At 39.4% G+C, this 15,223-nt stretch overlaps 1 non-coding gene across 1 annotated transcript; it reads left to right on the top strand.

The window, feature by feature from the left end:
- Nucleotides 1-9,212: 9,212 nt before the first annotated feature.
- LOC112765710 (small nucleolar RNA R71) lies at nt 9,213-9,316 on the top strand. Its single transcript, XR_003183884.1, has one exon. It is a non-coding gene; the product is annotated as a small nucleolar RNA R71 (small nucleolar RNA).
- The last annotated feature ends 5,907 nt before the right edge of the window (nt 9,317-15,223 follow it).

Here is a 15,223-nt window from a genome sequence, read left to right as displayed (position 1 = left end):
GCGCTTGCACCAAGACAGCCCTATGTGACCTTGGAGCAAGCATCAATCTAATACCTGCATCCACTATCAGAAAGCTTGGGTTGGCTGGAGAAGTCAAACCAACCAGGATATGCCTCCAACTTGCTGATGGCTCCATTAAACACCCATCAGGCATAATAGAGGATATGATTGTCAAGGTTGGGCCATTTGCCTTTCCAACTGACTTTGTGGTGCTGGAAATGGAGGAGCACAAGAGTGCAACTCTCATTCTAGGAAGACCTTTCCTAGCAACTGGACGAACTCTCATTGATGTACAAAAAGGGGAAGTAACCTTGAGAGTCAATGAGGATGAGTTCAAGTTGAATGCTGTGAAAGCTATGCAGCATCCAGACACACCAAATGACTGCATGGGCGCTGACATTATTGACTCTCTGGTAGAAGAGATCAATATGACTGAAAGCCTAGAATCAGAGCTTGAGGACATCTTCAAAGATGCCCAACCTGATCAAGAAGAACCAGAGGAAACAAAGGAATTTTCGAAAATTCCTCAGGAGGAGGATAAACCTCCCAAACCTGAACTCAAACCTCTACCACCATCCCTGAAATATGCATTTTTGGGAGAGGGTAAAACTTTTCCAGTGATTATAAGCTCTGCTTTGAATCCACAGGAAGAGGAAGCACTGATTCAAGTGCTAAGGACACACAAGACAGCTCTTGGGTGGTCCATAAGTGATCTTAAGGGCATTAGCCCAGCTAGATGCATGCACAAGATCCTGTTGGAGGATAATGCCAAACCAGTGGTCCAACCACAGAGGAGGCTAAATCCAGCCATGAAGGAGGTGGTGCAGAAAGAGGTCACTAAATTACTAGAGGCTGGGATTATTTATCCTATTTCTGATAGCCCCTGGGTGAGCCCTGTCCAAGTTGTCCCCAAAAAGGGAGGCATGACAGTGGTTCATAATGAAAAAAATGAACTGGTTCCTACAAGAACAGTCACAGGGTGGCGTATGTGTATTGACTACAGAAGGCTCAATACAGCCACCAGAAAGGATCATTTTCCCTTACCATTCATAGACCAAATGCTAGAAAGACTAGCTGGTCATGATTATTACTGCTTTTTGGACGGCTATTCAGGCTACAACCAAATTGCAGTAGATCCTCAGGACCAAGAGAAAACAGCGTTTACTTGCCCTTCTGGCGTGTTTGCCTACAGAAGGATGCCTTTTGGTCTGTGCAATGCACCTACAACCTTTCAGAGGTGCATGCTCTCTATCTTCTCAGATATGGTAGAGAAATTTCTGGAAGTCTTCATGGATGACTTTTCAGTATATGGAGACTCATTCAGCTCCTGTCTTAATCACCTAGCACTTGTCCTGAAAAGGTGCCAAGAGACTAACCTGGTTTTAAACTGGGAGAAATGTCACTTTATGGTGACTGAAGGAATTGTCCTTGGGCACAAAATTTCAAGCAGGGGAATAGAGGTGGATAAGGCAAAGGTAGAGGTAATTGAAAAATTACCACCACCTGCCAATGTTAAGGCAATCAGAAGCTTTCTGGGGCATGCAGGATTCTACAGAAGGTTTATAAAGGATTTTTCGAAAATTGCAAAACCTTTGAGTAACCTGCTAGCTGCTGACACACCATTTGTGTTTGACACACAGTGTCTGCAGGCCTTTGAGACCCTGAAAGCTAAGCTGGTCACAGCACCAGTCATCTCTGCACCAGATTGGGCATTGCCATTTGAATTAATGTGTGATGCCAGTGACCATGCCATTGGTGCAGTGTTGGGACAGAGGCATAACAAGCTTCTGCACGTCATTTATTATGCTAGCCGTGTTCTAAATGACGCACAGAAGAATTACACAACCACAGAAAAAGAATTACTTGCAGTGGTTTATGCCATTGACAAGTTTAGATCCTATCTAGTAGGATCCAAAGTGATTGTGTACACTGACCATGCTGCTCTTAAATACTTACTCACAAAGCAGGATTCAAAACCCAGGCTGATAAGATAGGTGTTGCTTCTGCAAGAGTTTGATATAGAAATAAGAGACAGAAAAAGGGACAGAGAACCAAGTAGCTGATCATCTGTCCCGAATAGAACCAGTAGCTGGGGCGTCCCTCCCTTCTACTGAGATCTCTGAGACTTTCCCAGATGAGCAACTCTTTGCCATTCAGGAAGCTCCTTGGTTTGCAGATATTGCAAATTATAAAGCTGTAAGGTTCATACCCCAGGAGTACCGCAAAGTGCAAAGAAAGAAGTTAATTTCAGATGCCAAGTACTACCTCTGGGATGAACCATATCTCTTTAAGAGATGTGCAGACGGAGTAATCCGCAGATGTGTACCCAGAGAAGAAGCACAAAAGATCCTATGGCACTGCCATGGATCACAGTATGGAGGACATTTTGGAAGTGAGCGAACAGCCACTAAAGTCCTCCAATATGGCTTCTACTGGCCTACTCTCTATAAAGATTCCCGAGAGTTTGTGCGTAACTGTGACAGTTGCCAAAGGGCTGGTAACTTGCCTCACGGATATGCCATGCCTCAACAAGGGATATTAGAGATAGAATTGTTTGATGTATGGGGAATTGACTTCATGGGTCCATTCCCACCATCATACTCAAACACTTACATTCTGGTGGCAGTGGACTATGTATCTAAGTGGGTAGAAGCAATTGCTACACCCACTAATGATACCAAGACCATGCTAAATTCCTCCAGAAACACATCTTCAGCAGATTTGGCGTTCCCAGAGTACTAATCAGTGACGGGGGCACTCATTTCTGCAATAGACAGCTACACTCTGCTATGGTTAGACATGGAATTAGCCATAAAGTGGCAACTCCATATCATCCACAGACAAATGGGCAAGCTGAAGTCTCTAACAGAGAGCTAAAAAGAATCCTAGAACGGACTGTGATAGCCCGAAGAAAGGATTGGGCAAAGAGCTTGGATGATGCTCTGTGGGCATACAGAACAGCATTCAAGACTCCTATAGGAACCTCTCCATACCAACTGGTGTATGGGAAGGCCTGTCATCTGCCCGTGGAACTGGAACATAAAGCCTACTGGGCAACCAGATTTCTAAACATGGATGCTCAGTTAGCTGGTGAAAAAAGATTGCTCCAGTTAAATGAGCTAGAGGAGTTCAGACTCAATGCCTTTGAAAATGCAAAAAATTATAAGGAAAAGGCAAAGAAGTGGCATGACAAGAAGTTGTCAGCCAGAGTCTTTGAGGCAGGACAAAAAGTTCTGCTCTTCAACTCTAGGCTCAAATTGTTTCCAGGAAAACTCAAATCCCGGTGGAGGGGTCCGTATGTGATCACAGGAGTGTCACCATATGGATATGTTGAGCTTCAGGATATTGATTCTGACAAAAAGTTCATTGTTAATGGACAGAGAATCAAGCATTATCTTGAAAGCAATTTTGAGCAGGAATGCTCAAAACTGAGACTTGAGTGACTCTCACTAAAGGTCCAGCTAAAGACAGTAAAGAAGCGCTTGCTGGGAGGCAACCCAGTCATTAGGAGGTTATATGATTTGTTCTTACAGAGGCAAGTACCAAAAATGAAGGAATTCACAGAGTTACAGAAGGATTCAGCTCAAAAAGCAGAGAAAAAGAGCTTACCGGCGAAAAAATGCTAGTAAGGGGCATTTTGGGCATTAAACGCCAGAATGGGTATCATTCTGGGCGTTTAACGCCAGGAATGGTGCCATTTTGGGCGTTAAACGCCAGAATGGGCACCATTCTGGGCGTTTAACGCTAAGTGTGCAGCATCCTGGGCGTTTAGAAAAACGCCCAGTGACAAAGGAATTCTGGCATTTAACGCCAGCCAGGGCACCTGGCTGGGCGTTAAACGCCCAAAAGGGGCATCCAATGGGCGTTAAACGCCAGAATGGGTGCCATTCTGGGCGTTTAACGCCAGAAAGGTGGGGGGACCACGATTTTGTTTTCAAATCAAATTTTTTCAAACTTTCCTTTTCTTACCCATACTTTTCTACATAATTACACTTCAACCTTTCATCATTCACTTTCAAATCTTCAAAAAATCAAAACCATTCTTCAAATCTATCTCAAATCAACTCCAAATCTCATTCAAAAACTCACCCTCTTTTTTCAAATTCTCTCCATATCTTCTCAAATCTCTTCTTTTTTTCGAAATCTCCTCCCCCCTTATAAGAACATGTTCGGCCTCACCATTCCCCCACACCATTCGACTTTGCTCTCTCCTCTCTCTTCTCCTTCCTTTCTTTTGCTTGAGGACAAGCAAACCTCTAAGTTTGGTGTGCTTTTCCGTGATCACTAAGCCAAGATTCATCAATATCATGGCTCCTAAGTGAAAACAAACCAATTTAAGAGGAAAGAAAGAGAATAATCCAAAGAATCTTTGGAATCAAGAGAAGTTCTTAACCAAAGAACATGAAGACCATTATCACAAAATAATGGGTTTGAGGTTAGTGATCCCGGAAGTAAAATTTGATCTGAAAGAAGATGAATATCCGGGGATCCAAGAGCAAATTCGAAACAGAGGATGGGAAGTTCTAACCAATCCTGAGGTAAAGGTTGGAAGGAACATGGTTCAGGAATTCTACTCAAATCTGTGGCTAACAGATAAGCAGAGAATGACTGGAACCGCTTACCATACCTACAGAACCATGGTCAGAGGGAAAGTTATGTACTTCCATCTGGACAAAATAAGAGAAATCTTCAAGTTACCTCAACTGCAAGATGATCCTGACTCCTTTAATAGGAGAATGGTGAGAGCAGATAAAGGGTTAGATCAAGTTCTAGAGGACATATCCCTCCCTGGAACTAAGTGGATAACCAATTCAAAGGGTGTCCCAAACCAACTCAAGAGGGGAGACCTCAAACCAATTGCAAGAGGTTGGCTAGACTTTATTGGGCGTTCCATATTGCCCACTAGCAACCGTTCTGAGGTCACTATCAAGAGAGCAGTGATGATTCATTGCATTATGCTTGGAAAAGAAGTGGAGGTGCATCATATGATTGCTTGTGAGATCTACACAATTGCAAATAAGAATTCCACTGAAGCCAAATTGGCTTACCCAAGCTTGATCTCCTTGCTCTGTAAAGAGGCTGGGGTAAAGATGGGAGTAGATGAATTCATACCCATTGAACATCCAATCACCAAGAAGTCAATGGAAGGGCAAATGCAAGACAACTCTATCAAAAGGAGGGCGCAGGAGTTCCTCCCTGAATTCCCTGAAATTGGCTATTGGGCCAGCCTAGAAGCATCTATCAACAAGTTGCAAGAGACTATGGAGCAACTTAAGGAAGAACAGCAGAATCAGAACTGCATGCTCTGCAAATTGCTGAAGGAACAAGAGAAGCAGGGGCGTGAAATCCAAGAGTTGAAACGCCAAAAGCTCTCCTCTCAAGCTGAGGGAGCATCCACTTCTCAAAATCAAGGTTGTTGAGTCCTAACTCTGTGAAAACCTCTATCATTAGGAGCCTAGTTTAAATTTTTTGTTTTCTAATTTTTTCTTTTTAGTTTCATTTTATATCTATTTTTGAGTCTTGTTCTTAATTCATAATTAATAAAATTTAAAGATTATGCCTTAAAGTTATGAATGTCCTATGAATCCATCACCTCTCTTAAATGAAAAATGCTTTAATCACAAAAGAACAAGAAGTACAGGATTTCGAATTTATCTCTGAAACTAGTGAATTAGTTTGATGTGGTGACAATACTTTTTGTTTTCTGAATGCATGCTTGAACAGTGCATATGTCTTTTGAATTTGTTGTTTTAAGAATGTTAAAATTGTTGGCTCTTGAAAGAATGGTGGAAAAGGAGAACTGTTATTGAGGATCTGAAAAATCATAAAAATGATTCTTGAAGCAAGAAAAAGCAAAAAAAAAAAATTTTCGAAAAAAAAGAGAAAAAGAAAGAAATAAAGTTGTGATCCAAGGCAAAAAGGAGTGTGCTTAAGAACCCTGGACACCTCTAATTGGGGACTCTAGCAAAGCTGAGTCACAATCTAAAAAGGTTCACCCAATTATGTGTCTGTGGCATGTATGTATCCGGTGGTAATACTGGAAGACAGAGTGCTTTGGGCCACAGCCAAGACTCATACACTAGCTATGTTCAAGAATCATTATACTTAACTAGGAGAATCAATAACATTATCTGAGTTCTGAGTTCTCATAGATGCCAATCATTCTGAACTTCAAAGGATAGAGTGAGATGCCCAAACTGTTCGGAGGCAAAAAGCTACTAGTCGCGCTCATCTAATTGGAACTATGTTTTTTTGATATTTTGGAGTCTATAGTATATTCTCTTCTTTTTATTCTATTTTGATTTTCAGTTGCTTGGGGACAAGCAACAATTTAAGTTTGGTGTTGTGATGAGCGGATAATTTGTACCTTTTTTGGCATTGTTTTTAGTATGTTTTTAGTATCTTTTAGTTAGTTTTTAGTATATTTTTAGTAGTTTTTAGTTAAAATTCACTTTTCTGGACTTTACTATGTGTTTGTGTGTTTTTCTGTGATTTCAGGTATTTTCTGGCTGAAGTTGAGGGTCCTGAGCAAAAATCTGATTCAGAGACTGAAAAGGACTGCAGATGCTGTTGGATTCTGACCTCCCTGCACTCGAAGTGGATTTTCTGGAGCTACAGAAGCCCAATTGGCGCGCTCTCAACGGCGTTGGAAAGTAGACATCCTGGGCTTTCCAGCAATATATGATAGTTCATACTTTGCCCAAGATTTGATGGCCCAAACCGGCGTAGCAAATCAGCCTCAGAATTTCCAGCGTTTAACGCTGGAACTGGCATAAAACTTGGAGTTAAACGCCCAAACTGGCATGAAAGCTGGCGTTTAACTCTAGAAAAGGTCTCTACACGAAAATGCTTCATTGCTCAGCCCAAGCACACACTAAGTGGACCCAGAAGTGGATTTTTACGTCATTTACTCATTTCTGTACACCTTAGGTTACTAGTTTACTATTAATAGGATCTTTTGACATTGTATCTGTACCTCATGACACTTTACACGTTTCTTTGTGTACCTTCCACGGCATGAGTCTCTAAACCCCATGGTTGGGGGTGAGGAGCTCTGCTGTGTCCTGATGGATTAATGCAATTAGTACTGTTTCTTATTCAATCATGCTTGCTTCCATTCTAAGATATCACTTGCTCTTAACCCGGATGAATGTGATGATCTGTGACACTCATCATCATTCTCAACTATGAACGTGTGCCTGACAACCACCTCCGTTCTATTTTAGATTAAGTAGATATCTCTTGGACTCTTTAATCGGAATCTTCGTGGTATAAGCTAGAACTGATGGCGGCATTCAAGAGAATCCGGAAGGTCTAAACCTTGTCTGTGGTATTCTGAGTAGGATTCAATGATTGAATGACTGTGACGTGCTCCAAACTCCTAGCAGGCGGGGCGTTAGTGACAGACGCAAAAGAATCACTGGATTCTATTCCGGCCTGACCGAGAACCGACAGCTGATTAGCCTATGCTGTGACAGAGCATAGGAACGTTTTCACTGAGAGGATGGGAGGTAGCCACTGACAACGGTGAAACCCTACATACAGCTTGCCATGGAAGGAGCCTTGCGTGTTTGATGAAGAAGACAGTAGGAAAGCAGAGATTCAGAAGATGGAGCATCTCCAAAGCCTCAACCTACTCTCCATTACTGCATAACAAGTACTTATTTCATGTTCTTTTGCTTTTCACAATCAATCCTGATAATTTCTGATATCCTGACTAAGATTTACAAGATAACCATAGCTTGCTTCAAGCCGACAATCTCCGTGGGATCGACCCTTACTCACGTAAGGTATTACTTGGACGACCCAGTGCACTTGCTGGTTAGTTGTACGGGGTTGCAAAAGTGTGATTGCAATTTCGTGCACCAGATGTAAAGGCTTTTAACCTTCACTAATACGTCCTCTACTAATTCATAAGCTTGTCTTACTGACTTGTCTGCCATTTGTAATGAGAATATGGCAGATTGTACCTCAATGATTCCCAACTTCTCCATTATAGAGAGTGGCATAAGATTTATACCTGACCCTAGGTCACACAGAGTTTTTTCAAAGATCATGGTGCCTATGGTGCAGGGTATTACGAATTTGCCAAGATCTTGTCTCTTTTGAGGTAAAGTTTGCTGAACCCATGTATCTAGTTCACTAATGAGCAAGGGAGGTTCACCTTTCCAAGTCTCATTACCAAATAACTTGGCATTCAGCTTTATGATAGCTCCTAAATATTAAGCAACTTGCTCTCCAGTTACATCTTCATCCTCTTCAGAGGAAGAATAGTCTTCAGAGCTCATGAATGGCAGAAGGAGGTTTAATGGAATCTCTATGGTCTCTATATGAGCCTCAGATTCCTTTGGGTCCTCAATAGGGAACTCCTTCTTGCTTGAGAGACGTCCCATGAGGTATTCCTCATTGGGATTCACGTCCTCTCCTTCCTCCCATATTCGGCCATATTGATTATATCAATGGCCTTGCACTCTCTTTTTGGATTTTCTTCAATTTTGCTTGGGAGAGTACTAGGATGAGTTTCAGTGACTTTCTTACTCAGCTGGCCCACTTGTGCTTCCAAATTTCTGATGGAGGACCTTGTTTCACTCATGAAGCTTAGAGTGGCCTTAGACTGATCAGAGACTATATTTGCTAAGTTAGAGGTGCTTTGCTCAGAATTCTCTGTCTGTTGCTGAGAAGATGATGGAAAAGGCTTGCCATTGCTAAACCTGTTTCTTCCACCATTATTAAAGCCTTGTTGAGGCTTTTGTTGATCCTTCCATGAGAAATTTGGATGATTTCTCCATGATGAGTTATAGGTGTTTCCATAAGGTTTACCCATATAATTTACCTCTGCTATTGCAGGGTTCTCAGGATCATAAGCTTCTCCTTCAGAAGATGCCTCTTTAGTACTATTGGATGCATTTTGCCATCCATTCAGACTTTGAGAAATTATGTTGACTTGCTGAGTCAACATTTTGTTCTGAGCCAATATGGCATTCAGAGCATCAATTTCAAGAACTCCCTTCTTTTGAGGCGTCCCATTATTCACGGAATTCCTCTCAGAAGTGTACATGAACTGGTTATTTGCAACCACGTCAATAAGTTCTTGAGCTTTTGCAGGCATTTTCTTTAGGTGAATGGATCCACCTGCAGAATGGTCCAGTGACATTTTAGAGAACTCAGATAAACCATAATAGAATATATCTATCATGGTCCATTCTGAAAACATGTCAGAAGGACATCTTTTGGTCATCTGCTTGTATCTTTCCCAAGCTTCATAGAGGAATTCACCATCTTTTTGTTTGAAGGTCTAAACATCCACTCTAAGCTTGCTCAGATTTTGAGGAGGAAAGAACTTAGCCAAGAAGGCCGTGACCAGCTTATCCCATGAGTCCAGGCTATCCTTAGGTTATGAATCCAACCATGTTCTAGCTCTGTCTCTTACAGAAAAAGGGAAAAGCATGAGCCTGTAGACTTCAGGATCTACTCCATTCGTCTTTACAGTCTCACAGATCTGCAAGAACTCCTGTTGCATTAGAGCAACTAGTTGAGGTTTTAGCTCAAAATTATTTGCTCCAATGGTAGGGATTGAGATGCTTCTTCCATCAAACTTGGAAGTAGGTGTAGTATAATCACTAAGCATCCTCCTTGCATTATTGTTGTTAGGTTCGGCTGCCATGTCCTTTTCTTGTTCAAAAATTTCAGTAAGGTTATCTCTGGATTCTTGTAATTTAGCTTCTCTTAGTTTCCTCTTCAGAGTCCTTTTAGGTTCCGGATCAGCTTAAACAAGAATGCCTTTTTCCTTATTCCTGCTCATATGAAAGAGAAGAGAACAGAAAAAGAAGAGGAATCCTCTATGTCACAGTAAAGAGGTTCCTTATTGTTAGTGGAAGAAGAAAGGGAATAAGAATGAAAAAGAATGAATAGTCTGAACACAAGCGTGAAGATGGGTTCAGATTCTTGAGGTGAAGAGAAGTATTAGTAAATAAATAAATAAATAGAATAAGATGAGAGAGAGAAGTTTTTGAAAATAATTTTTTAAGAAGGAGTTAATGATTTTCGAAAATTAAGATAAGAAATAAAATTAAAATTAAAAGTTGAAACAATTAATTAATTTGAGAAAAATTTTGAAAAAGGGGGGAATATTTTCAAAAATTAGAGAGGGAGAAGTAGTTAAGTTGTTTTGAAAAAGATAAGAAACAAACAAAAAGTTAGTTAGTTAATTGAAAATTAATTTTGAAAAGATAAGAAGATAAGAAGTTGGAAAAGATATTTTAAATTCAAAATTTTGAAAAAGATAAAATTTTTGAAAAAGATATGATATAAAAGATATGATTAAAAAGATTTAATTTTTAAAATTAAAATTGATTACTTGACTAACAAGAAACTAAAAGATATGCTTCTAGAATTTAAAGATTGAACCTTTCTTAACAAAAAAAGTAACAAACTTCAAATTTTTGAATCAATCATATTACTTGTTAGTAAATTTTCGAAAATTTTGAAATAAAATTAAGAAAAATATTTTTGAAAAATTAAAATAAAAAATTCGAAAATAAATAAAAAATGAAAAAGAATTGATTTTTGAAAAAGATTTTGAAAAGATAAGATTTTTAAATTTTGAAATTTTGACTTGACTTATAAGAAACAAATAATTTTAAAATTTTTTGACTAAGTCAACCCAAATTTTTGAAATTTTGAGAGAAAAAAAAGAAAGATATTTTTTTATTTTTAAATTTTTAATGATGAGAGAGAAAAACACAATTATGACCCAAAACATGAAAATTTTAGATCAAAACCAATGATGCATGCAAGAACACTATGAATGTCAAGATGAACACCAAGAACACTTTGAAGATCATAATGAACATCAAGAACCTATTTTTGAAAAATTTTTGATGCAAAGAAAACATGCAAGATACCAAACTTAGAAATCTTTAATGTTTAGACACTATGAATGCAAGAATGCATATGAAAAATAACCAAAGATGCAAAACAAGAAAATATGAAGATCAAACAAGAAAGTTCATCAAGAACAACTTGAAGATCATGATGAATGCAATGCATGAATGCAATTTTCGAAAAATGCAAGATGAATATGCAATTGACACCAAACTTAAAACTTGACACAAGACTCTAACAAGAAACACAAAATATTTTTTATTTTTATGATTTTTTAATTTTTTTTTATATTTTCTTTTATTAATTTTTCGTAAATATGAAAAAGAAAATAAGAAATTCAAAAATTTTTAATATGAATTCCAGGAATCATGCAATGTTAGTCTAAAGCTTCAGTCCAGGAATTAGACATGGCTTACTAGCCAGCCAAGCTTTTGTGAAAGCTCCGGTCCAAAACACTAGACATGACCAATGGCTAGCCAAGCTTTAGCATACAAATCAGACATGCAACAGTTGATATTTCATCAAATTAACTTGCCTCTATGCTGATGGTTTGGAAGCCTCAGTCCAAAAGAATTTAGACATGGCTTTACAGCCAGCCAGGCTTCAACATGCTTTATGAAACTCTAGAATTATTTCTTAAAAATTTTGAAGAACAGGATAAGTAATATATTTTTTTTCGAAAATTAAGGACAATAAAACAAAATAAAATAAAATAAAATTACCCAATTTGAGCAACAAGATGAGCCGTCAGTTGTCCATACTCAAACAATCCCTGGCAACGGCACCAAAAACTTGGTGCACGAAATTGTGATCATCAACAATGGCGCCAAAAACTTGGTAGCGCTCTCAAATATGAATCACACTTTGTCACAACTTCGCACAACTAACCAGTAAGTGCACTGGGTCGTCCAGGTAATACCTTACGTGAGTAAGGGTCGATCCCACGGAGATTGTTGGTATGAAGCAAGTTATGGTCATCTTGTAAATCTCAGTTAGGCGGATAATAAATGGTTATGGAGTTTTCGAATAATAATAATAAATAAACATAAAATAAAGATAGAAATACTTATGTAAATCATTGGTGAGAATTTCAAATAAGTGTATGGAGATGCTGTGTTCCTTTTGAATTTCTGCTTTCCTACAGCTTTCATCCAATCCTTCTTACTCCTTTCCATGGTAAGCTGTATGTAAGGCATCACCGTTGTCAATGGCTACATCCCATCCTCTCAGTGAAAAAGGCCCAAATGCTCTTGTCACAGCACGGCTAACCATTTGTCGGTTCTCGATCATGTTGGAATAGAATCCCTTGATTCTTTTGCGTTTGTCAACACGCCCAACAATCGTGAGTTTGAAGCTCGTCACAGTCATTCAATCCTTGAATCCTACTCGGAATACCACAGACAAGGTTTAGACTTTTCGGATTCTCATGAATGCCGCCATCAATCTAGCTTATACCACGAAGACTCTGATCTCATGGAATGGAAGGCTCAGTTGTCAGGTGAGGGCAACCATGCGTCGTGCATCAGAAATCCAAGAGATATATACTCTAGCTCTCGCTTGTAGAACGGAAGTGGCTGTCAGGCACGCGTTCATAGGGATAGATGATGATGAGTGTCACGGATCATCACATCCATCTGGTTGAAGTACGAGTAATATCTTAGAATAGAAATAAGAGTGAATTGAATAAAAGATAGTAGTAATTGCATTAAAACTCGAGGTACAGCAGAGCTCCACACCCTTAATCTATGGTGTGTAGAAACTTCACCGTTGAAAATACATAAGTGATCAACGTTCAGGCATGGCCGAATGGCCAGCCCCAAAGTGAAATCAAAAGACGAAAAACCAAGATGAAAATACAATAGTAAAAAGTCCTATTTATACTAGACTAGCTATTAGGGTTTACAGAAATAAGTAATTGATGCATAAATCCACTTCCGGGGCCCACTTGGTGTGTGCTTGGGCTGAGCTTGAGTTTTACACGTGCAGAGGCTTCTTTTGGAGTTGAACGCCAAGTTGTAACATGTTTTTGGCGTTCAACTCTGGTTCGTGACATGTTTCTGGCGTTTGTCTCCAGAATGCAGCATAGAACTGGCATTGAGCGCCAGTTTGCATCGTCTAATCCCGAATAAAGTATGGACTATTATATATTGCTGGAAAGCTGTGGATGTCTACTTTCCAATGCCGTTGAGATCGCGCCATTTAAAGTTTTGTAGCTCCAGAAAATCCATTTCGAATGTAGGGAGGTCAGAATCCAACAACATCAGCAGTCCTTTGTGAGCCTTCGTATCAGAGTTTTGCTCATGTCCCTCAATTTCAGCCAGAAAATACCTGAAATCACAGAAAAACACACAAACTCATAGTAAAGTCCAGAAATATGAATTTAGCAAAGAAATTAATGAAAACATCCCTAAAAGTAGCTAGATTATACTAAAAACTACCTAAAAATAATGCCAAAAAGCGTATAAATTATCCGCTCATCATTCTCCTATTTCAGTATGTTGATTCTTGAACACAGTTACTTATGAGTCTTGGCTGTGACCCTAAGCATTTTGTTTTCCAGTATTACCACCAGATACATAAATGCCACAGACACATAACTGGGTGAACCTTTTCAGATTGTGACTCAGCTTTGCTAAAGTCCCCAGTTAGAGGTGTCCAGAGTTCTTAGGCACACTCTTTTGCTTTGGATCACGACTTTAACCACTCAGTATCAAGCTCTTCACCTGGACTTTCATGACACAAGCACATGGTTAGGGACAGCTTGATTTAGCCGCTTAGGCCAGGATTTTATTCCTTTAGGCCCTCCTTTCCATTGATGCTCAAAGCCTTGGATCCTTTTTACCCTTGCCTTTTGGTTTAAAGGGCTATTGGCTTTTTCTGCTGCTCCTTCTCTCTCTTTTTTTTCACTGCTTTTTCTTGCTTCAAGAATCAATTTCATGATTTTTCAGATCATCAATAACATTTCTCTTGTTCATCATTCTTTCAAGAGCCAATAATTTTAACATTCCTAAAATTCAATATAAAAAATATGCACTGTTCAGGCATTCATTCAGAAGACAAAAAGTATTGCCACCACATATAAATAATTAGAATTTTCCTTATTAAAAACTCGAAAAAAAATTATTGCCTCCTTATTCTAAAAATCTACTATTTTATTCATGTTTGATGATGATGAGAAAAATAAATTATAGCTTAATTGGAGATAAAATCAAAATAGAGATATTAATTACTACTACTCATATAATTTTTAAGGTGAATTCCTAATAAGAACAATTATCACAGAGTTAAGGCTAAGATAAGGACTCAACAACCTTTATTTTGGGAGGTGGATGCTCCTTTAATCTGTGGGGTGCTTGGCCCTTCAAGAGACAGCTTCTGACGCTTCAGTTGCTTCAGTTCACGCCCTTGCTCTTTTTGTTCCCTAAGCAGTTTGCAAAGCATGCTACTTTGATTTTGTTGTTCTTCCTTTAGTTGGTCCATAGCTTCTTACAACTTGGTGACAGATGCTTCAAGACGCTCCCAGTATTCAATTTCAGGGATTTCTGGGAGGAACTCCGAGCTTTCCTCTTGATGGGGTCGTCCTGCACTTGTTGTCCTTCCATTGACTTTTTGGTGATTGGTTGCTCAACTGAGATATACTCATTTACTCCCATCTTCACCCCAGCATCTTTACATAGCATAGAGATTAAGCTTGGATAAGCCAATTTGGCATCTTTGGAGTTCTTGTTTGCAATTGTATAAAGTTCACAAGAGATCAGCTGATGAACTTCCACTTCTTTTCCCAACATAATGCAATGGATCATCACTGCTCTTTTGATGCTGACGTCAGAGCGGTTGCTAGTGGACAGTATAGAACGCCCAATGAAGTCCAGCCAGCCTCTGACAACTGGTTTGAGATCTCCTCTCTTGAGTTGGTTTGGGACACCCTTTGTGTTGGTTGTCCACTTGGTTCCAGGGAGGCATATGTCCTCTAGAATTTCGTCCAAGCCCTTATCTGTTCTCATCATTCTTCTATTAAAGGAGTCTAGGTCATCTTTCAGCTGAGGTAGCTTGAAGATCTCTCTGATTTTGTCAGGGTGGAGGTGAACAATCTTTCCTCTGACCAAAGTCCGATAGTCATAGAAGGCGGTTCCAGCTATTCTTTGCCTGTCTGTTTGCCACAGATTAGAGTAGAATTCCTGAACCATGTTTCTTCCCACCTTTGTTTCAGGATTAGCTAGGATTTCCCAGCTCTTATTTCGAATTTGCTCTTGGATCTCCGGATATTCGTCTTCTTTCAGATCGAATTTAACTTCCAGGATCACTGACCTTAGACCCATTATTTTGTAGTAATGGTCTG

This window comes from Arachis hypogaea, chromosome 2 (assembly GCF_003086295.3).
Source record: "Arachis hypogaea cultivar Tifrunner chromosome 2, arahy.Tifrunner.gnm2.J5K5, whole genome shotgun sequence".
In the NCBI taxonomy this organism is placed as follows: domain Eukaryota; kingdom Viridiplantae; phylum Streptophyta; class Magnoliopsida; order Fabales; family Fabaceae; genus Arachis; species Arachis hypogaea.
The sequence above is the reverse complement of the archived record's forward strand: the minus strand, read 5'-3'. Positions and strand labels throughout refer to the sequence as shown.